The sequence below is a fragment of the Equus caballus genome, unplaced genomic scaffold (assembly GCF_041296265.1).
Source record: "Equus caballus isolate H_3958 breed thoroughbred unplaced genomic scaffold, TB-T2T haplotype1-0000035, whole genome shotgun sequence".
Lineage (NCBI taxonomy): Eukaryota > Metazoa > Chordata > Mammalia > Perissodactyla > Equidae > Equus > Equus caballus.
In genome coordinates, this window is record NW_027221806.1 from 116569 (window position 1) to 140884 (window position 24316).

At 35.6% G+C, this 24316-nt stretch overlaps 1 non-coding gene across 1 annotated transcript in view; it reads right to left on the reverse strand.

Annotated features, from left to right (window-relative positions):
* Positions 1 to 24316, reverse strand: part of LOC106780879 (regulator of DNA class I crossover intermediates 1) — a 76339-nt gene that overhangs the window by 38319 nt on the left and 13704 nt on the right. The window contains exons 2-7 of the transcript XR_011435125.1: positions 20850 to 20889; positions 11871 to 12009; positions 6665 to 6796; positions 6215 to 6263; positions 4485 to 4674; positions 678 to 793 (exon numbers count right to left, since the gene is read on the reverse strand). This is a non-coding gene — a transcript (regulator of DNA class I crossover intermediates 1). The remainder of the gene's footprint in view (positions 1 to 677; positions 794 to 4484; positions 4675 to 6214; positions 6264 to 6664; positions 6797 to 11870; positions 12010 to 20849; positions 20890 to 24316) is intronic.

Below are 24316 nucleotides of genomic sequence, written 5' to 3' on the forward strand. Positions count from 1 at the left end.
GGTGGCTTAGACTGAAATGGAACCTGTAGAGATGGAGACATGAGTAGATAACTTTAAAGTTTATTAGAATACAGAATTGACAATACTTTGTGAAACAGATATTGGGAGTTGAAGGAAAGGAAGGAATCAGGTACAACTTTTTTTTAGCTTAAGCAACTGAGTGAATAGTGGTGCCATTTACTAAAACGAGGAAGACTGAGACAGAATTACAGAGTCAAAGTTTCTCATTATGATTACCAAGAGTGATTCAAACTGGTTTTACAAGTCTAATGTCTTTTAAAACAACAAACCAGAGTTTAAATACAGACACCTAGAAAATAAAAATGGGGCACTGATCAACTACCATAAATATGAAAAAAATATTATTATGTTTATGATAAAGAAAAAGAAAGTAGTAATTCATAAAACAGGGATTATAAAACAGATGCAAAGCACCTTGGCCCAAAATTTTTTTTAAAATAAATAAATGAAAGGTAGATATGTACATCAGAAAATCGTTACTTATAACTACTTTAATTAAATGCTACATTTTACTTACAGTGGTTTTTTTTCCTTAGAAGTTTTACTTAGGTCTGTTTACATTTCTAACTAAAACTACTTCTGTCCAGTAAAATCAAATTAATAACTCAAAGAAAGCATGCTACAGGTTCTTTATTTCCTTCAACATCTTTGCTTACCTGTTTAATCTTTCAAATAATGTTCCAAATTGTGCTGTTTTATATGATGGACTGAAAGCATCTTGATTTTTGTTTAATTCGGAAATCACGGAATTAGAATAATTAACATTACTGAGCTGAAAAAAAAAAAGGAAGAACCTGCCAAAAGGGTAAATGTACATATATACAATTTAAATAATTTACCGTAAAACCTCATTTAAGTAGACATCTATAGTTTAAAAATGTATTTTTTAGTCTAAAAGAAAGAGTGTCCTTATTGAAAACAAAATAAATAGTGTTCTAATAATGAAAGCAGTGTCAGTATTTGAATGACTGCTAAAATAACAGGGTTGATCTATGGTGAGCTAACCATTTTCTCAGAGGTAAAAAAAGATTAAAAAAAAAAAGACCCGGAACACCAAGATCTTGAGTAAATAAAAGTTAAATATCGCTGACAGAAAATAATGATTTCTCCCAAGGAAACAACTGTACTTATCTCAGTTCCTCCATTTACTAAGTAATTTTAGACTGCTACTTTAATCTTTTGTTTAAAAAAAGATTTTATCTTTCTTCTTTCTCTCCAAAACCTCCCGGTACATAGTTGTGTATTTTTAGTTGTGGGTCCTTCTAGTTGTGGCATGTGGGACACCGACTTAGCATGGCCTGACGAGCTGTGCCATGTCCACGTCCAGGATTCGAACCGGCACAACCCTGGGCCGCCGTAGTGGAGCGCGTGAACTTAACCACTCGGCCACAGGGCCAGCCTCTGCTACTTTAATCTTTCTGAATATCGCTACCACTGAGTGCAAAACGGGGAAAGTATGGACAGACTCTTGTGAAAAGCAGATGTGATAACCCATTTGTTAATGAGGAAGGTACCATATAAAGATATTATAATGGCCCAACACTAATCTATCCAGCAATAATAATTCATATCTGTAGTATATTTTATGTATAAGCCATGAAACACAGAAACGAGACGTCCAAAGACAAGCAATGACAGAAAGAGTCAGAAAAAAAAAAGCGTGCAGGCAAAAAGAGATACTAAAAGTCTTTTTTTAAAAAAACGTCTAAAATCAACAAAAGCTGAAAATAAAGTCTGATAACACATCTCATCTCAGCCTCAGAGAGACAGTGTCAATGGTGCAGGGACAATGTCATCCCTTGAAGCGAGAAACACACAAACAAATCAAAACAGAAGAGAATATTATATATTGGCTCAATCTACTTCTCCAGGGACTAGTAAGCCCCAGACCACTTTTTATTCTAACCTGTTTTTCAACTCATTTTCTTATGTAAGTTATAGTCTCATTTTAATTTTCCTGAAATCTCTCCAAATATATATCCAAATAAATAAATTCCCTAATACTTCACAATGTGACACCACACCTTACCAGGGACGTTAGCTTCTCTTTTCTCTCTTCTGCCATATGAAGTACAACATTATTTACCCCTTTGGAGATAATCACTAACCTGCAGTCTCTAAGTAGAAGATTATTCAAGTATAGATTACACAGGGTCTCATTCTCTATCCTATAAACTATTTAACAAAGCAAGGATGAGTTAAAGCTGATGTAGGATGCAAGTTTTAGTCTTATAAAATACAAATGGAATGGGTAACTGAATGTTTTTCATTGCATCACTCGAAAATTATTGGGGGGCCAGCCCAGTGGCATAGTGGTTAAGTTCCCACACTATGCTTCGGCGGCCCAGGGTTCACTGGTTCAGATCCTGGGCACAGACCTACATACCACTCAACAAACCATGCTGTGGCAGCAACCCATATACAAAATGGAGGAAGAGGGCCACAGGTGTTAGCTCAGCAACAATACTCCTCAAACAAAAAGAGGAAGACTGGCAACAGATGTTGGCTCAGGGCCAATCTTCCTCACCAAAGCAACAACAAAAAATTATTGGGTCCTTAAATTAATAAGCCTAGCACAATACTTCATTTTCCCTTCTCTGAAAAGCAGAAAACATACTTCAATAAAATTGAATATCATTACATATTGTATATAACTATAATACTGTAATATATAACTACAATTTATAAATTATCATAAATTTGCTAATTATAAATTAATTTAGAAATAGTACACAAATATGACATAAAACCACCTCATGCTAAAAATGGGAGAGATTCAAAACTAAATATTCTTGTTAACCTTGTTAACAAGATAGAGCGTTTACATAACCATTTTACTCACTACCATTATATATTAGTATAGTAACCTTTAATAATTTTATATTTTTTAACTCTATGTAAACTTAGTAAAAGATCATTTCTTGGTATGTTCTATGGCGTATATATTTCAAACTTTAAAAATTTGGATGTTTTTATAATTTTAACTATAGAGACTACAAGGATTGAACATTTTAGCACTAAATATCTCTATCTATATACATATATGTGCATAGTCTTGGATGGAAGTGCATATAACCAGCTATCTTTCAAGTCATAGAAAGAATCAAGCCATCACAACTTATACTTTAACAGATTACTCTGACATCACTGAGATTATGTACTGCTATTCACAGGATCCTTTCCATATCATGTATACTGGGCCATCATGACATCACCAACTACTCCTTTACTGTGATTACAATCAAGTATTACATAACACATTGAACTATGGTCAATTTTACTATCAATAATTTTATAAAAAGATGATGATTTCAAAGACTTTTAAAGAACATTCCAGTTTTGGGATTCATAATCTTCTACAGCCCAGAGAATTAAGTTTTTGACCTAAGAAGAATTATTATACTTAATTTCTCTCCTAATTTGGCTATATCTATAGCAACCCACAACTAATATTTTTTCAATCCATAAAAAGAAAAAAAGAGCATATCACAAAAATATAAAATGCTAAGAACTAGTGATTGAAAGGGACCTGTTCACAAACAACCAACCCACTAACTGGGAAAAAATATTGGCAAGTCATATATCTGACAAAGGCTTAATATCCATAATATGTAAAGAACTCACACAACTCAACAACAAAAAAAATCAAACAACCCGATCAAAAAATGGGCAGGAGACATGAACAGACATTTCTCCAAAGAAGAAATACGGATGGCCAAATAGACACATGAAAAGAAGTTCCTCATCGCTGATCATCAGGGAAATGCAAATCAAAACTACACTAAGCTATCACCTTACACCCATTAGAATGACACAAATAACTAAAACAAATAGTAACAAATGTTGGAGAGGTTGTGGAGAAAAAGGAACCCTCATACACTGCTGGTGGGAATGCAAACTGGTGCAGCCACTATGGAAAACAGTACGGATATTCCTCAAAAAATTAAAAATAGAAACACCTTATGACTCAGCCATCCCACTACTGGGTATCTATCCAAAGAGCTTGAAGTCAGCAATTCCAAAAGTCCCATGCACCCCAGTGTCCACTGCAGCATTATTTACAATAGCCAAGATGTGGAAGCAACCTAAGTGCCCATCAACAGATGACTGGATAAAGAAGATGTGGTATATATATACAATGGAATACTACTCAGCCATAGAAAAGAACAAAATCGTCCCATTTGCAACAACATGGATGGACCTTGAGGGAATTATGTTAAGTGAAATAAGCCAGATAGAGGAGGACAATTTCTGTATGACTCCTCTCATATGAGGAATTTAAAAATGTAGACAAAGACAACAGATTAGTGGCTACCAGGGGAAAGATGGGGTGGGGGTTGGGCACAAAGGGTGAAGGGGTGCACCTACAACACAACTGACAAACAATAATGTACAAATGAAATTTCACAAGATTGTAACCTATCTAACTCAATAAAGACTTGTATTTAAAAAAAGAAAGGTACCTGTTCATTCTGCTTTTTTTTCATATGCAACTTTCTGAGGACTAGGCACTATTCTGGGAATAAAATCTTGTCCTGTAATATCTCTGTTAGAAGCTAATTCTGCTGACAAAGATGGTGGTGTGAAGCTGCAGTTTTCTATTCTGCTCAATTGAGGTTCGAACATTGGATATGAGTCCATGACTTGTGAGGACTACAGGAAAGAAGATACAATCATGTGATTTGCCAAAATATATAAACTAGAGACAAGGAAAGTTAAAATAAAAGTGAAAAAGGTCACGAGTTAGAGAAAAAGTCCCAAGTAAAGGCAAGTCATCAGTAACTGACAGTCCTTACTAAGACAAGAGAGGTTATCAACTAAGATTATACTTGAGCTCCTTTCCATCTGCCTTTCTCACCGATGGTCCCCTCTACCCTCAAGCTCCATACCTGCATGTCATCTCCTAATGACAGGAAATCTAAGTTTCATTTATCTACAATTCAGGTGAAAGATTTCCAAGAGATTTTAGTATCACTGCCATTATCTTTCTGACGTAGCTTAACTTTGGCTATTCAAAGGAAAGAATAATTAATAATATGGCATTGGACTTTCACATTTCAAGCTTTAATCACAATCTATGTGTTTTCTAATTGATTAAAGTCTTATTTGCTAAAAAATAATTATTTGAAATATACTTTGAAAGAAAAATAATCTTGGGATCAACATGAATATTGAAAATCACAATTTGATATAAAATAAAACAGTCGGGTCACCACGTTTGAAAACATGAATCGCTCAATGATCACATGAACCCAAAGGAGAACTCCCCAAATGAATTATCCTTTGCAGCTCTTCAGTGACAGGCAGAATCAAATGCTTTGCACACAAAGGCCTAGTCTACATTACCAGAACTCCAAAGGGTTTCTCATAAGCAATTGTTAAAATATTCTTAAGGTATAGGTTTCTTACATTAAAAACTTCTAAAAGAACAATTTTAAAGACTAAAAATTTTTTTAAAGGATAACTAATTTTCTCTGATTCTCAAAAAATTTATATCACTTGATGGTGAAACTGGCAGAAAGTGAGCCACTGATGATTAAGTAGCTAGGAATTAAAGTTTTTTTCCCTTTTGCAATTACTGATTATAGCTTTTAGCTGTTTAACCCACTCATTGTTAATTGTGCTGTTTAGGCAATATGCTGACTCCCGCTAGGCTCCTATAGGTAACATCTTCCTGGTGCCTGCATCACCATGGTAATGCGTGTGTGAGCTGTTTTTCAGGAATTGGAACTCCTTGTCCACTTCAGGCCAGTTGAGACCACCAACTCATCAACTGGGCCCACGGAGATGTCCGACAGGTGACTTGAAGGGGCTAAAAACTCTCCCCTCAGATCATGCTGATGTCGCCATTTTGTGAACATGGGTCCTGTGAAGAGGCATCAAGTCTGACTACGCTTGTGCAGCTCATCATTACCTCACCTCTCCTCACCTCCAATCACCTCTCTCCACATGTCAGACCACGCTGACCCCGGCCCATATATATCCCTGAGTCTCTCTTTTCGGGGAAGCAAATTTCAGGCTCATGAGCTCGCTTCCTCACATGGCTACCTTGTGAGTAAACCCTCTCTCTGCTGCTATCTCGTCATCTCAGTGTTTGGCTTTCTGGGCGGCGGGCAAAAATGAACCTGGTTGGGTAACAGTGGCATGTCACAATTGTTAAAATAACTTAAAAAAATTTTTGTTTAACTCTCACCTTAACTGGGCCAAGTTCTTCCTTGCTGCCTTGTCTTTGATAGTGTAAACTAATGAAAAGAAAATGTAACAGTTAAACACATAGGTGGCAATAAAATTGATTATCTTTTATAAATATTTAAAATTCATACTGTTCTATACAAATATGAAAACATATGGAACTCTTAAGTAAATCATTCCAGGGTTATAATATTACTGTGTTTTATAAAAATTACATTATTACTAGAGAGAGATTTTTATGATAAGGAAAGTCAAACTATGCATCCAAAGAACACTTAGCATGGATATTAGTTCATTGACTAAGGTCTTAATAGTTTAATAATACTGCTAACAGTCAAACAAACAAAAACTGGAGCTAGGATAATCCCTTTATACATTTTCCAATGAATAAAACAGAGTTGATAATGACTCTTTCAAATACCTAATAATATGCAACCTAGCTAAAACCTACTTGTTTTCCATATCATCAATGCAGAGGTTAGACGGGACAAGATGAGGCGACATTGGAAGTTCTAAATCATGTTTTCTCAGGGGCATTTTTATGTCTCTATTCATATTCACATGATCGGTTTTCTCACAGTTTCTATAATGAAAAAGTTGCAATTAAAAATTAAGAATGAATAATAAAATCTTTTAAAAGCACTGGTTGATATACCATGGTCATTAAGTAAATGTACATCTTAGATATTTACTAAAACCACCTATATTCTATACATGATAGAAGACATTACAGTACTAGCAACTATCACAGATAATTCAAATCATCTTTTTCTTCATCATCTTACATTCTCCTCATGAAAGGGGCCCTACAAATTTTGCTTTATTTATTTATTTATTTTTTTTTTAAAGATTTTATTTTTTCCTTTTTCTCCCCAAAGCCCCCCAGTACATAGTTGTGTATTCTTCATTGTGGGTTCTTCTAGTTGTGGCATGTGGGACGCTGCCTCAGCGTGGTCTGATGAGCAGTGTCATGTCCGCGCCCAGGATTCGAACTAACGAAACACTGGGCTGCCTGCAGCGGAGCGCGCGAACTTAACCACTCGGCCACGGGGCCAGCCCCGAAATTTTGCTTTATTTTTTGATTCCTTCAAAACTCCCCTAACCCCTAGACTGTATCAGTTGCTATATTACACTTTCCCATAGCACTACATATGTTCTCTATTATAGCACCTACCATAGTTTACTGTACTTGATTAACTCTATCTCCCTCACTAGATTTTTAAACTTTAGATGCAGCAGCCTTGTCTCTCCTTATAGACGATATAACTATTTTGACCGCTTAGTACTTTTAATTATGATCCTTTTCCAGGAAATGCTTTTTACACATGCACAAACTACAGAGTTGCAGTGGAGAGCTTCTATCTTCTTATATAACCCTGCTTCCCTGGAAAAAATAATTGGTTTAGTGGCAACCACCTGCCACTCAATAATGGTATTACACCCCTCTGGTTATAAGTAATTGTTCCAGCGCTGAGACCTGACACCAGCAGAGCAAGGCAACCTCCTTCCAGCGGAATTAAAAAATTCAGAATCAGAGAAGCAGCTCTCAGTATTTCCCTGGTGGTGAAATTGGAGAGATGAGCAATGTCAGTTCATAGTGGGGTTTTTTTGGATTTTATTTTTCCTTTTTCTCCCCAAAGCCCCCTGGTACATAGCTTCTAGTTGTCAATGTTAGTTTTTTAATGTCACATTTTAAGCTTCATTGATGAAGACAGTCTGAGAGAATAAAACTAGTATCTGAAGTGAAAAAGAATCTTGGTAGTATTCAATTTCCTGACTCAAGCAGTCTCTGAGGTCCAGAGGCACCACTACCCTTCCTTTCAGTTAAGTGTCTTAGTCCGTTCAGGCTGCTGTAACGGACTACCATAGACTGGGTGAACTATACAAAATAGAAATTTATTTCTCAGTTTGGAGGCTGGGCAGTCCAAGATCAAAGTGCTGGCAGATTCGCTGTCTGGTGAGGGCTCGCTTCCTGGTTCACAGACAGCTGTCTTCTCCCTGTGTCCTCACACAGTGGTAGAGGTGAGAGAACTCTCTGGGGTCTCTTTTACAAGTGCACTAATTCCATTCATCAGGGTCCACTCTCCTGACCCAATCACCTCCTAAAGGCCCAACCTCCTAATATCACATCAACATATGAATTTTGGGGGCACACAAACATTCAGTCCACAACATTAAGTAAGTAAGTAAATATATATTTTTCAAGTTTCTGTAATTTGCAGTCATGAGTCCTAACTAATAAAATCTTGCTTTGGTAGAGGAGGAAAAATCTTTTCTCTCTACCCTTCTAAATTATCAGCTGGGGGCCTGTAACAAAAGACAGATTAACAAGAGAAAAAGCATACAAATTTATTTAATATAAGTTTTATGTGGAAAACTTTGTAAGGAAATGAAGACCCAAAGTGGTTAAACCTGAGCATTTTTAAGCTAGGTTTGATGAAGAGCGGAAAGTCCTGGGGAAATGGGACAGGACAAAAAGGGGTATCAGCTAAGTGTAGTAAACTGAGGGAAACAGCAAGGTCTGTTCATTAGAGTCCTCTCGGTGTTCCCTCTGCGTTGGAGATAACAACGTTCCTTTTCTTGGGGTATAGCGAGGGCACCTCTCACATGAAAATCCTTCCTGCACATGCTGCTTCCTCAAATTCCTCAGCTCAAAATATTCAATATGCCAAGGTGCCTTATTTTTTGGTAGTGTGGGGGATCAGAATTGGCCACCCCAAAATGTGTCTCTTTGGCATGAGGATTATTTGGGGCTGATTACTTTTAAGAAACTGCAGACAGGCGAGAAGCTCTGAAAAGTAGAAGCTACCCTCTGTAAAACACATTTACATTTGTAAGGGAAATCTCCATTTGTAAAGGTAACTCCCTCTCTGTACCAGGAAGAGGGGGGATGTCCTTATGTCCAGAAACTCCTATCAAGGCAGAAGGCAAGGACTTAAATCCGCATAATAACCTTTCTCTTGTTTACTGTCCTTTTCTGGTAATCTCCCATAACTGACTCCCTCCCACCCCCAACATGCTCCTTTGTCTTTAGCCAAAGACGGTATTTAAGATGACAACCTTAGCCAGTCTGGGAGTTAACCAGTTTTCCTGGATTTTTCCCATGATACATGTTACAAAGCTTTGTTTGATTTTCTCCTTTTATTCTGTCTCATGTCAATTTAATTCATAGCCCAGCCAGAAGAACCTACAAGAGATAGAGGAATTCTCTTCCTCCCCTACAGCAGCATGTCCTGCCCCTGTTATTTTCTGTTCTACATCCAGAATCCAATACAATACTTAGGGTAAGTACTCAAAAAACATATGTTCAATGTATGAATGAAAACAGAGTGAGGGAGAAAGGAAATATATAAAGTTAAATACATCACTGGACAGCCACATGTAAAAGAATTAAACTGGAACCCTATCTTACACCATACACAAAAGTCAACTCAAAATGGATTAAAGACTTAAATACAAGACCTGAAACCATAAAACTCCTAGAAGAAAACATAAGGAATAAGCTCCGTGACATCAGTCTTCATGATGATTTTCTGGATTTGACACCAAAAGTAAAAGGAATAAAAGCAAAAATAAACAACTGGTCCTACATCAAACCAAAAAGCTTCTGTATAGCAAAGGAAACCACCAACAAAATGAAAATGCAATCTAAAGAATGGGAGAAAATACCTGCAAATCATATTGTCTGATAAGGGATTAATATTCAAAATACATAAAGAGCTCATACAACTCAATATCAAAAAACAAGAATCGATTAAAAAATGAGCAGAGGACCCTCTGAACAGACATTTTTCCAAAGACGACATACAACTGAGCAACAGGTACATGAAAAGGTGTTCAACATCACTAATCCTCAGGGGAATGCATTCAAAACCACAATGAGACATCACCTCACACCTGTTAGAATGACTATCATCGAAAAGACAAGAGAGGGGGCTGACCACGTGGCCGAATAGTTGTTTGTGTGCTCCAGTTCAGTGGCCCAGGGTCCGCCAGTCCAGACCCTGTGCACAGAGCTATATACTGCTCATCTAGCCATGCTGTGGCAGCATCCAACATAGAAAAACTAGAATGACCTGCAACTAGGATATACAACTATGTACTGGGGCTTTGGGGAGAGAAAGAAAGAAAAAGAAGAAGATTGGCAACAGATATTAGCTGAGGGCCAATCTTCCTCACAAAAAGTAAAAAAAAAAAAAAGACAAGAGGTAAGAAGTGTTTGCAAGGATGTGGACAAAAGGGAACCCTTGTGCATGGTTGGTGGGAATGTAAATTGGGGCAAGCTCTATGGAGAACAATATAGAGGTTCCTCAAAAAATTAAAAATAGAACTATCATATGATTCAGCAATCTCACTTCTGGGTATATATCCAAATAAAATGAAAACAAGATCTCAAAGAGATATCTGCACTCCCAAGTTCACAGCAGCATAATTCACAGAGCCAAAATATGGAAACAACCTCAGCGTCCATCAATGGATGAATGGATAAAGATGGTGTGGTGTGTATATGTGTGTGTGTATATATACAATGGAATATTCCTGAGCCATGAGAAAGAATGAAATCCTGCCATGTGTGACAACATGGACGGAGCTAGAAGGCATTATGCTAAGTGAAATGAGCCAGACTGAGAAAGACAAATACTGCATGGTATCACTTACATGTGGAATCTAAAAAAAAAAAAAAAGTCAAACTCATAGAAACAGAGAATAGAAAAGTGGTTGCCAGGATCTGGCGACTGGGGGATAGGGAAAGGTTGGGAAAAGGGTACTAACTTTCAGCAAAATGATGAATAAGATCCGAGGATCTAATGTAAGACATGGTGACAACAGCTGATAACACTATTACACAAATGAAGAAAAAGAACTAAATATAGCAAATATATTTACAACAGAAACTTTTATTCCTAAAGTTTATTAATAATGTATTTACTTCTACTAAAGTGTGACTACATTTACTTGTGACAACTGTCATCTGTGGAGAAACAAAAATAGCACAGAAAGGAAAAGAGGAGACACTAACAATACTGTGATCAATTTCAATCCCTTTTTATGAACTCAGTTCTTAAGCTCTCATTTTAGCACTTGTTTTAAAAATTAAATATCAGACACAAGTTTCCTTGAGAGAGAAAAAAATACTCTGATTAAACTTTTTATTTACTTGAAGAATCAAAGTGCAGGCCAAAATGAACTTTATTTTGAAGTATTAGACTACTATAGTTAACATCCCAAGAATGTCTAAGGAATTCAAGTTATGAGATAGGAAACTAATCATTGAGGCAAAAACTTGTTCAGCTCTTCCTTTCAAACAAATTCTCCAAATAGGATAAGACAGTAAAGATATTTATTCCCTGCTCTTTAGCCAAACTTTGGTAACTATCTGCCTAGACAAAATAACATAATAATTGAAACAACGCTATAAGTTTAACCATACCTTATAAAATTAATTTTATATAACACACCACCTAAAAAAAAATAAATGGATTAAACAATAAAACATTTTAAGCAGAGACTAACAAAGCTTCTAATTTAAGAGGGCAATCAAGTTTTAAAATTACTTTCCACATCCTTTGAGTTCTAAAATTACAAAATTATTGGAAAACTAAACATTATGATCACATCAGACTCAAAACAAAATGTTACTGGAGAGGCTGACTTACCAGGTCTTTTCTTCTGGCAAGATATCTGATTTACCATATACAGGTTAAGGAGGTCTAAACTGACAGCAGAATTTTTGACAGGGGATAAAACTCCCCGTAATTTCATTTTTGATTTTAACCTTTTCTTTTCAAAATATTCCTAAAAAAATTAAAAATAAAAAGTTCTTCTAGCAACCATATAGTTTCAGGCAGAATCATCAATAATAAAAAGCAATAATGCTATTAAATAATTGACTTGATATTTTTTATATTTCTGTGACACCTCCTTTACATGTTTACATGTAAATTAAAATGAATCATGATAACTTGTAGTTTGCCCAAAGACTCTAAATTACAGCTTCTTATAATCTTTCTTTTGTTAAGCGTAATGCCTTTAAAACAGAACTGTATAAAGCCATTCCCAGGTATCAAAAGATTAAAAAAAATTATCTGAATGTGGAACGTTTTTAAAAACCTGATAAAACAAATGCGATAGGCTAAAAACTTGTTTTTCTGCAAAGTATGCTATACCACAGATATAAAAAGCCTAAAGATACGCATAGCTGTGTGCCAATAAAAGTCAACTGAAATGAGAAGAGAAAAACAAAAAGAAGCTATGTGAGAACTTATCTGCAGCCAAAGCTAACTTAATTCTGTTATCTCCCCATGACTCCTAGATTTTCTTTTATACCAGACTTGTAAATAATTATCATTTTTCATTCAGTATTTATTTCTGATTGAGCAGAATTATTCTTATTTTCATTCTTTTTCTCTCAGATTACATCCTTAATTTAAGAAGTTCAAAGGCATTTGTTCAAAATTTGTTTATTGAGCAACTATTATGTATTAGACACTATAACAAATTGTGAAAACATCTTCTTCACTATATAACTCATAACACAATGGCATAAACGTGATTATAAATGTGAGATATAAAAAGTGAAAAAAGTCCAAGATGGTAAAAAATTTAATGCAAGAGGAAGTATCATTTTTCCAAGAAGTTAAGGTTTTATCACATTAATATTTCAGAATATTAATAATAGACTTTTAAGATTCTAAAAAACATAAGAACTGTAAGAGACTTGCCAGCTATCAAGCAAAAAAGTAAATGCTGCATTTTTATGCAAACTTAACCACAGATAAAAAAGTGTTTCGTTTGAGTGATGTGCAGCTCCACATTGGGGCTTCTTTAAAAAGATCACACTATGGTCAGCAATGAAATGACAGAACCTTCAGGATGTAAATATTTTTCCCCTTTGAAAAACATGACTCTGGATCATATAATTGACAGCGTCTTGGAATTAAGATATTATTTCCTAAGGCACTGTACTCTGTGAAGGATAAGACCATAATCAGAAAGAGAATGACACAAACAATTACAACTGAGCATCAGGAGTATGTAAACTACAGGTAGATGTGGGGAGAGTTGGCAGAGGGAGGGCAGGAGGAGAGGGAAGCTTTCTTAGAAAATGACTTTTTTCTAAGATAGATGGATGAGTCAGAGTTAGCCAGAGTGTGGGAAGATAATGTTCCAGGAATGAAGAAGAACAGTACAAACACTGTGTATGAAGGGAGCAAGCCTTTACTCCAGGGGACACGGCTGAAGAGGTTGAACCCTCATAATCTATCCATCATGATAACCTCTGATCTTTCTTTTCCTAGAGAGAACAAAGGTATGTAACTAATTTACCTGACAAGGTTAGGCTCAACTTTTTTTGGGGGGGTAACTTTTGCAGACAATTTCACTATTTTATTATTTGATATCAAATAAACAATAAATTCAAAACACATTTCCAATCTTTTTAGCACATTATCAAAGTTGTTAGGACAGTTAGACCTCCACATACAATTCCTATGGGGATATCTAAGACAAGCAAATCTTTATTTAGTAAAAAATGTACTAAAGCATGAGTATAAAAGACAGATTGATAAAATATTTAAAATATGTTATATGTATAGTTATGACTTCCAATGGCTTTTGGTGACATATTTCATATTATAGGATATCAAGTTTATTTCTAAATATTTTTTGTGTGGTATTTTAACTTTTTATTAAGATTATGATAGTTTACAACCTTGTGAAATTTCAGTTGCACATTATTGTTAGTCATGTTGTAGGTGCACCACTTCACCCTTTGTGCACTCCCCTCACCCCCCCTTTCCCCTGGTAACCACCAATCAGTTCTCTTTGTCTATATGTTTAACTTCCACCTATCAGTGGAGTCATACAGAGTTCGTCTTTCTCTATCTGGCTTATTTAATTTCACATAATACCCTCAAGGTCCATCCATGTTGTTGTGAATGGGACGATTTTATCCATCTTTATGGCTGAGTAGTATTCCATTGCGCGCGCGCGCGCGTGTGTGTGTGTGTGTGTATACATATATATACCATATCTTCTTTATCCAACCATCAGTTGATGGGCACTTAGGTTGCTTCCACATCTTGGCTATTGTAAATAATGCTGTGATGAACATAGGGGTGCATGGGACTTTTGGAATTGCTGACTTCAAGCTCTTTGGATAGATACCCAGTAATGGGATGGCTGGTTCATAAGGTATTTCTATTTTTAATTTTTTGAATAATCTCCGTACTGTTTTCCATAGTGGCTGCACCAGTTTGCATTCCCTCCAACAGTGTATGAGGGTTCCTTTTTCTCCACAAACTCTCCAACATTTGTCACTTTTTGTTTTGGTTATTTTTGCCATTCTGACAGGTGTAAGGTGATATCTTAGTGTAGTTTTGATTTCCATTTCCCTGATGATGAGTGATGATGAGCATCTTTTCATGTCTATTGGCCATCCGTATATCTTCTTTGGAGAAATGTCTGTTCATGTCCTCGGCCCATCTTTTGACTGGGTTGTTTGATTTTTTGTTGTTAGGCTCAACTTTTTTTAACAAGTCTCATTTGGTAGAGACAAGTAAAAAATAATTAGAAGATAAATAGAAAACTTCCAGAAGACAATCAAATTTTAAATTGAAAATAGACATTTAAAAGGAGCAGCCAGGGAGACAAATAAAATCTTAAGAACGTGTCAAAGGAAGCAAGGGAAGAGCTTGTTTCAAGATGAAGGGAACGGGCAGCAGTTCTCTGAAAGAAGACTGTTCACTTCATGAAGTGCTAAATAAAGTTTGTATCACCAAAACAAAAAAGATGAAGGTTATGGAAAAGCAGATGATGACACATTAAAGTATATGAAAAATATCTTTGGAATTGAATAACATAAAGTTCAAATTTTTTTATTGAATTTTAGTTAACATAGAACATTATGTTAGTTTCAGGTGTACACGTAGTGATTTGACATTTACACACATTACGAAATAATCACTACAATGATTCTACCAACAATCTGTCACCAAAGTCATTATAATATTATTGACTATATTCCCTACATTGTATATTATACCCCCATGGTTTATTTACTTTATAACTGAAAGTTTGTACTTCTTAATCCCCTTCACCTATTTTGCCCAACCTACCACCAGCTTCACCACTGGCAATGACCAGCCTGTTCTCTGTGTCTATGAGTCTGTTTCTGTTTTGTTTGTTCATTTGTTTTGTTTTTTAGATTCCACATATAAGTGAAATCAGATGATATTTATCTTTCTCTGTCTGACATATTTCACTTGGAATAACACCCTCTATATCCATCCATGTTGCTACAAATGACAAGATTTCATTCTTTTTTACGGCTAATATTCCACTGAATAAATATATGCCACATCTTCTTTACCAATATATCCACCGATGGACACTTAGGCTGCTTCCACATCTCGGCTATTGCAAATAATGCTGCAATGAACATAAGGGTGCATATTTCTTTTCAAATTAGTGTTTTTGTTTTCTTCAGGTAATACCCAGAAGTCAAACTGCTGGGTCATATGTTAGTTTTTAATGTTTTTAGAAGCTTCCATACTGTTCTCCATAGTAGCTGCAACAGTATACATTCCCACCAAAAGTGCGCGAGGGCTCCCTTTTCTCCACATCCTCACTAACACTTGACATTTATTGTCTTTTGATGGTTTTGATTTGCATTTCCCTTAGGATTAGTGATGTTGAGCATCTTTTTACATGTCTGTTGGGCATCTGTAAATGTCTTTGGAAAAATGTCTATTCAGTTCCTCTCATTTTTTTATTGAATTATTTTTTTGATATTGAGTTGTATGAGCTCTTTATACATTTTGGACATTAACCCTTTATCAGATATATCATTTGCAAGTATATTCTCCCATTTGGTAGATTGCCTTTTCATTTTGCTGATGGTTTCCTTTGCTGTGTAAAAGCTTTTTAGTGTGACGTAGTCTCATTTGTTTATCTTTGCTTTTGTTGCCCTTGCCTGAGGAGACAGATCCAAAAAATTATTAAGACTGATGTCAAACAGTTTACTGCCTAAGTTTTCTTCTAGGAGTTTTATGGTTTCAGGTCTTACGTTTAAGTCTTTAATCCATTTTGAGTGTATTTTTACACATACCGAAAGAAAGTAGTCCAGTTTCATTCTTTTGCCTAGAGCTGTCCAGTCTTCCGAATATCATTTATTGAAACAGCTGTCTTTTCCCCACTGAATATTCTTGCCTCCTTTGTTGTAGATTAATTGACGATATATTTGTGGGTTTATTTCTGGGCTTTCTATTCTGTTACATTATCTCTGCATTTGTTTTTGTGCCAGTATCATAATGTTTTGATTATTATAGCTTTGTAGTACAGTTTGACATCTGGAAATGTGATACCTCCAGCTTTCTTCTCTCTCAAGATTGCTTGGCTATTTTGGGTCTTTTGTGGTTCTATACAAATTTTAGGATTATTTGTTCTAGTTTTGTGAAAAATACCAATGGTATTTTCATAGGGGTTGCATTGAATCTGTAGATTGCTTTGGGTAGTACGGACATTTTAACAGTATTAATTCGTGAGCACATACATCTTTCCATTTATTTGTCTTCGGTTTCTTTCATCCATGTCTTATAGCTTTCAGAGTATAGGTCTTTCTTCTCCTTGGTTAAATTTATTCCTATGTATTTTATTGTTTTTGATGCAATTGTCCTGGGAGGGTTTTCTTAATTTCTCTTTCTGATAGATCGTTATTAGTGTATAGAAACCCAACAGATTTCTGTATATTAATTTTGTATCCTGAAACTTCACTGAATTCATTTATCCTAATAATTTTTGGTGGAGTTTTTAGTGTGTGTGTGTATATATATATAAACAATATATATAAAATAAAAAGTATATATATATATTTAGTATAAAGTATCATGTCATCAGTAAACAGTGACAGTTTTACTTATTCCTTTCCAATCAGGCTGGCTTTTATTTTTCCTACTAATTGCTGTGTTAGGACTTCCAATATAATAAAAGTAGTGAGAGTGGGCATCCTTGTCTTGTTTCTGATCTTAGAAGAAATGCTTTCAGCTTTACACCATCGAATATGATATTAGCTGTGGGTTTGTCACATACAGCCTTTACTATGTTGAGGTAGGTTCTCTCTATACCCACGTTGTTGAGAATTTTTATCATAAATGGATGTTGAATTTTGTCAAAAGCTATTTCTGCATCTATTGAGATAATCATACAATTTTTATTCTTTGCTTTGTTTATGTGGCATATCACAATGACTAACGTGTGCATACTGACCATCCTTGCATGCCTAGGAAAAAATCCCACTTAATCATGGTGTATGATCCTTTTAATGTATTGTTGATTTTAGTCTGCTAATATTTTGCTGAGGATTTTTGCATCTACATTCATCAGGGATATTGGCCTATAATTTTCTCTTTTTGTAGTGTCTTTGTCTGGTTTTGGTATCAGGGTAATGTTGGCCTCATAGAATGAGTTTGGAAGCATTCCTCCCTCTTCAATTTTTTGAAATAGTTTGAGAAGGACAGGTATTAATTCTTTAAATGTTTGGCAGAATTCACCTGTGGAACCATCTGGTCCTAGACTTCTGTTTCTTGGGAGATTTTTGACTACTGAGGCAATTTATTATTAGTAATCAGTCTGTTCAGATGTTCTATTTCTTCCTGATTCAGTCTTAGAAGACTGTATGTTTCTAGGAATTTATCTATTTCTTTTAGGTTGTATAATTTGCTGGCATCTAATTGTTCATAGTAATATCATGATATTTGCATTTCTGAGGTGTCAGACATAACTTCTCTTTCATTTCTGATTTTACGTATTTGGGGCCTCTTTTTTTTTCTAGATGAGTCTGGCTAAAGGTTTATCAATTACCTTTTCAAAGAACCAGCTCTTAGTTTCATTGATCTTTTCTATGGTATTTTTTCAGTTTCTATTTATTTCTGCTCTGATCTTTACGATTTCCTTCCTTCTACTAATTTTGGGTTTTGTTCGTTCTTCCTTTTCTAGTTCCTTTAGTTGTAAGATTAGACTGTTTATCTGAGATTTTTCTTACTTCCTTAGGTAGACATGTATCATTTACTTGCTCTTTGATTTCTTCAATGACACACTGGTTGTTAAGCAGCATGTTGTTTAGACTCCATGTTTTGTTATTTCCAGTTTTCTTCTTGTAGTTGATTTCTAGTCTCATACCATGGTGCTCAGAAAAGATGTTTAATATGATTTCAATCTTCTTCAATTTACTGAGACTTGTTTTGTGGCCTAACATATGCTCTATCCTGGAAAATGTTCCGACCGACTTGAAAAGATGTGTATTCTGCTGTTTTGGGATAGAACGCTCTGCATATATCTAGTAAGTCCATCTGGTCTAATGTGTCATTTAAGACCAATATTTCCTTATTGATTTTCTGTCTGTATGATTTATAAAGTTCAATTTTGACACTAGTAAGAGCTGTACAGTGAAGTGGACCAAGGAACAAATGGGAGATGAGAGTGAAAGGGCATAGCAGGAAAGAGAAAGGACCCAGAGACACCTTTACTTGTCTAATAGGAGAAAATTCAGTATGTGTAAATATCAATGGAAAGCGGAAGTAAATGGAATCCAGATCACAGACAGAGAGACCTTCCTTTGATCAGAGGGAATTACTTCTGTAGTTAGAGGAGGGAAAGAGAAGATGGATGAAGAAGGAAGGTGGTTTATAGAACTGGTGGTAGAAATTTGAGATAATTCTCATCTGATAGCTTCTATTTCCTCTGAACTATGATACAAGGTCATTTAACGAGCATGAAGGGATAAAGAATAGTGTTGGGAAAGAGAGGTTTGGGGAGGTAAAGGAAGGTATGAAATTTTCAAAGAAGAGAAAAGTGACACGATTAGAGATCAACACCTTGGGAAGAGCCATGTGTCTTTCCCTTTCTGACAAATATTCAAAAGAATGATCCAGATAGAGTTAGATTACTTTTTAAAAACAGTCTTGGGACAGCCTTCATTCATAGTTTATTTATTATTGAGTGTCTATGTTATTGCTAGAGAGAGTTCAAGGCACAGGAGATAGAAAATGAACAAACGTGGTAAAATCCTTCTTCTCATGAAGATATTTTAATGGGGGGACAGAATAAACAAATTTCTAAGAAAATATAGGATTATGAAAGAGTGACAAATTAAAGAGGGTAAAGGAGAGACAGCATTTGGAGGGCAGGGAGCTATTTAGATGTAGTGATCAGAGAAGGCCAATCTAAGAGGACATACTTTTGCTGAGACTCAAATGTTGACAAGCCAGACATGCAAATATCTCGAGGGAGACTATTCCAGACAAAGAACAGTGGCAGAAAGAAGGTCAGTGTGGCTGAAATAAAATGAATAGGACAAGTAGTAAGAAACAAGGTCAGAGAGGCAGGCAGGGTGCAGATCCTTCTGGTTCTTTTAGACTTTGGTAAAATCAGATTTCATTCTAAGAGCAATGAAAAGCAATTGAGGCTTTTAAGCTGGGGAATGATAAATTCTGATTTGTGCCTTTAAAAGATCATACTAACCACTGTGTCACAGACTACAAAGGAGTAAAAGATAAAGCAGAAAAACAGTGATAAATTCAATTACATTAAAATTAAGAACTTTTCTTCAAAGACAGGATTGAAAAACTAAAATTAAAAGCCAAAGGACAAATATACCTGACAAATAATTCCTAAATACATAGACACAATAAGAAAAAGACAAACAACTCAAATAAAAAATGAAAAAACTACTTGGAAAAGTACCTGACAAAAGAGGAAACCTGAATGACAAGATAGTCAGTCTCATTAGTAATCAAGGAAATACAAGTTAAATTTACAATGAAGCATCAATTCACTGAGTTAACAACTATCCTGCTTTCATAATAATCACTCCCTTGCTTTTCTTTAAATTTTACTACCTTCGAACATATTTGTTCTGTTTTGGAACTTTTTGTACACGGAATCTTACTGCTTGTATTCTTCTGTGAGTTGCTTTCTTTATCCAACTTTATGTTTTTGAGATTCATCCACACTAATTACGCGTAGTTGAAACATTTTCACTGCTCCATCATTACTTGGGTATGCCACTATTTGCTTAACCATTTTACTGCTAATGGACATTTGGGTGGTCCCCTTTCCTTCCTCCTCCCCGTCCTTCTTTCTCTCTTTCTCCTCCTTCTCTCTCTTTTTTTTGTTTGCTACTTAACAACAACAATATCCAAACAAGCTTGTACATGTCTCAAAGTTCACAAGTGGAAGAGTTTCACTCAGATATATACTGCTGAGCTGTAATGTACATACGTGCTCAACTTTACTGTGTAATGATCAATGTAATTAAAAAACAAAAAAAGGTGGTAGGTTATAAGGCCATTATACTACTCTAGGCAATAAATGATGACGATTTGAATCAGGGTGCTAATAGTATAGGTAGTGAGAAGTTATCAGACTTGGGATACATCTTGGAACTAGAATGACAACAAGAATCAACAAGGTCCTTAAGTCTCTGCCTAAGCAAAATGGTTGGTTATCAACCTATCTACAAGGTTGAGAAGGCTAAAGGAAGAGAGTCTTCCAATTTCACTTAGTTATTACCCTTGGAAAAATGCTTTAGAAGATCACTTTTTTCATAAAGCTAACACAAATAAACATATTCTCTTTACCTTTTGCTTTCTCCTTTCCTGCTTGATCAGAACCCTGGTCCTGAAAAAGGAAACAGGATAAAAAACACAATGATTAAAGAAATGGTCTCTAAAATGATTGTTGAGCCAGCCTGGTGGCAAACTGGTTAAGTTCACATGCTCCACCTTGGTGGCCCAGGGTTCCTGGGTTCAGATCCCAGGCACGGCCCTACACACTGCTCATCATGCCATGCTGTGGCAGCATCCCACATACAAAATAGAGGAAGATTGGCACAGATGTTAGCTCAGGGACAATGTTCCTCAAGCAAAAAGAGGAAGATGGGAACCAGATATTAGCTCAGGGCCAATCTTCCTCACCAAAATAAATACATAAATAAAATAAAATGATGTCATTTTAGTTGAATTAAAGATTTGGAATTAAAATCTAAAAGTATAGTGATAATTATGCTATTTTATGAAAAGAAACTATGAAAATGTTCTCAAATGTTATAGTATATACTGTTTCACAAAATTTTCTTAGATAGAAAATCCAAGAGCTAATAAGAAAGACTCTACACCTATCATTAATAATGAAGCATAAAATACATCTGAATTATAAAATCAAGATAAGCAATGAGAAATCAATGCATTGGCAAGGAGGTACCACTGAAACATTCTCATATGATAGCACTATTCTTGGTCAATGCTGCCATTTTAATTTTCCTTGTATTTCAATATTCTACTTCTATCAACAGGAAGTAGAGAAAGGACCAAAATCTATATAGGATTGAAAGAAATGTTAAGTTTATTATTAGAGCAATTCAGTTACATTACTATATCAGCTATGCATACTTGAAATCTCATAACTTCTTTAAAACACAGCTAGCTTTTATGGATGTGCTTCACAACTATGATCTCTGTGCCAAACACTGCAACGAATCCCATGATAGTGCAATATTTAATGGTTATAAATTATTTGCTCTATTAATAATAGTAGAATGCCATAAAACATTCATGACAAGATAAGCGGATATGCACAATAAATCTTTTGGATATACATGAAACTATGATCTCAAATTCAAGATTTATACAAGAATTATAAGTAAAATGACAAAATGTATTTTAGCTACATGAGATTATATAATAACATGAAAATAATAATTGCTAATGATGAGTACCATATGTCTTGCACCTTTCTAGACACTTCAGATACTTTACGTGTACAAACTCATTTAATCTTCACAGGAACTCTGTAAGGTAGGTTCTATTTTTATCCCCATTTTACTGATGAAGAAACTAAGATGCAGAGAGGTTAAGTAACTTGCCCAAGGTCACACTGCTAATAAATGGTAGAGCCAGACTGAAACCTAAGCATTTTGGTTTTGAAGTTTTCAACCAGATATTATACTGTCTTCCAAGAATTTCAACTGTGAATATACAAAGCTGTTCATTTTCCAAATGATTTTCATAAACTACATGAATGACAGTTACTGAATACCCCCAGACTTTGGTACTTACTGAACTTGTACTTTAACATACTTCCAAATAGCTATGTCTTAATTGACCATTTTGAGTTCACTGAGCAAAGAATTTGATCTGCCCAGATCCACGCAGCATAAGTGCACTGCTGGCATTCAAACTTTAGAAAAGAAAAAGGAAATAAATCACATTTCATTGACCCATCAAACGCTAAGGCTAGAGAGGACATTAGAGATTAGTTTATTCTCCATCATTTTAAAACTTAAGGCAAAGAAAGCAAAGTGGGGGCTGGACCGGTGGTGCAGCAGTTAAGTGTGCGTATTCCGCTTTGGCAGCCTGGGTTTCACCGGTTCGGATCCCAGGGTTGGACATGGAACCGCCTGGCAAGCCATGCCGTGGGAGGCGTCCCACGTATAAAGTAGAGGAAGATGTGCACAGATGTTAGCTCAGGGCCAGTCTTCCTCAGCAAAAAGAGGAGGATTGGCAGCAGTTAGCTCAGAGCTAATCTTCCTCAAAAAAAGAGAAAGCAAAGTGACTTTTCAAAGTCCTGAAATATAAGAAGTATGACAGAGCCAGCAGTATTAAACAATCCAGATTACAGAGACAGTAGGAAGAAAAATCAATTCTATAAGAAGTTCCCACATTATAAAGATCAATAGAATTAGGGACTAGCCAAAGCCTAAACACAGTCTTCATATATGTATAAATCAAGTGATTTTACTCCAGGCTGATTTTCCATTATCCAGGACGCTCTTAGGGCTCTCACCAAATTCTACGTACTCCATAATCCCTATTCCTATGTGCCTAAGGAAAAATTAATTAGGATTTCAAGACCAATTGCTAGATTAGCCTACTAATACTAGACCACAGTGAAAGTGAAAAAAGATCCTAACGTATAAGTCAAAGGCAATTTCATAAAAAGAACATTTTAAATTATTATTAAGGCAACCAATGCTACTAAATAGTACTATATGTCTAAATGTTTTACCAAATATAGTCACTCTCAATTACCTGCACTAGAAAAGAAAACTGCATCAGTTAGGATTCTTAAGTTACAAGAAATTGAAAGCTCCTTTGGTTAATTTAAACAGAAAATAAATTTATTAAAAGAAAATCAGGTAACCAACAAACATGTCAACAAGGCTGAGGAAGCACGTTTGGCACCTGGCAAGAACAAGGAAGTCTAGGGAGCTGTGGCATCATAGTCAAAATCAAGCCATAATTAGCCTCCTAAGAACACCACTGCCAGCACTGGTGAACACTAAACACCACTGACTGCACCAGTTCCACTCCTGGACAGTGAACACCACCCCCTGGCATCACTGGCATTAAAATTCAATCCTGCTGCAGCTCTTGCAACTGCTTCCAACTACAATAGAAGCTCTGTAGTCCCTACTTCTTTGTGTTACTAGCTTCTAATTCAAAGTACAGGACAAGAGCATCTAAGTCTCAGCTTAGGTCACATGCCTATTTGCTAGCTGCAAAGCATAGTGAAACAAATGTCTGGGTTTTTTCCCCAAGATTCCACATAGGGAGGTGGTCTGTGCCTATCACCAAAACTCATAAGGTAGGAAATACCCCCACACATAGATAAGGGGCTCAGATGCTTGGCTGCCAGTGAGTACAAATGTCCACTAAAGAGATGCAGATTAAAATTAAACTAGTTGACAATCCAAGTGACTTTTTACTTGGCTATGTCAGTGGAAAAAAAAAATATATATATATATAGTCCTAATAGTTGCTTCTAACAGTTTTGCTTAGGCTAACTTAAAATAAAACTGTAAAATTGTTTTTTTTTCTCCCCCAAGTGTTGACCAAGATGATGATATAGGAGGATCTTGAGCTCCCCTCTTCCCACAGACACACCAAATGTACAGCTACACTTGGAGCATTCTCTCTGAAAGAGATCCAGAAACTAGACTAGCGACTCGTACACACGGGACAAATGCAAAAATACCCAGGTTGAAACAGGTAGGAAAGGCTGAGACACACTCTCATCATAATCCCCACCCCTGCCACAATGCCATACA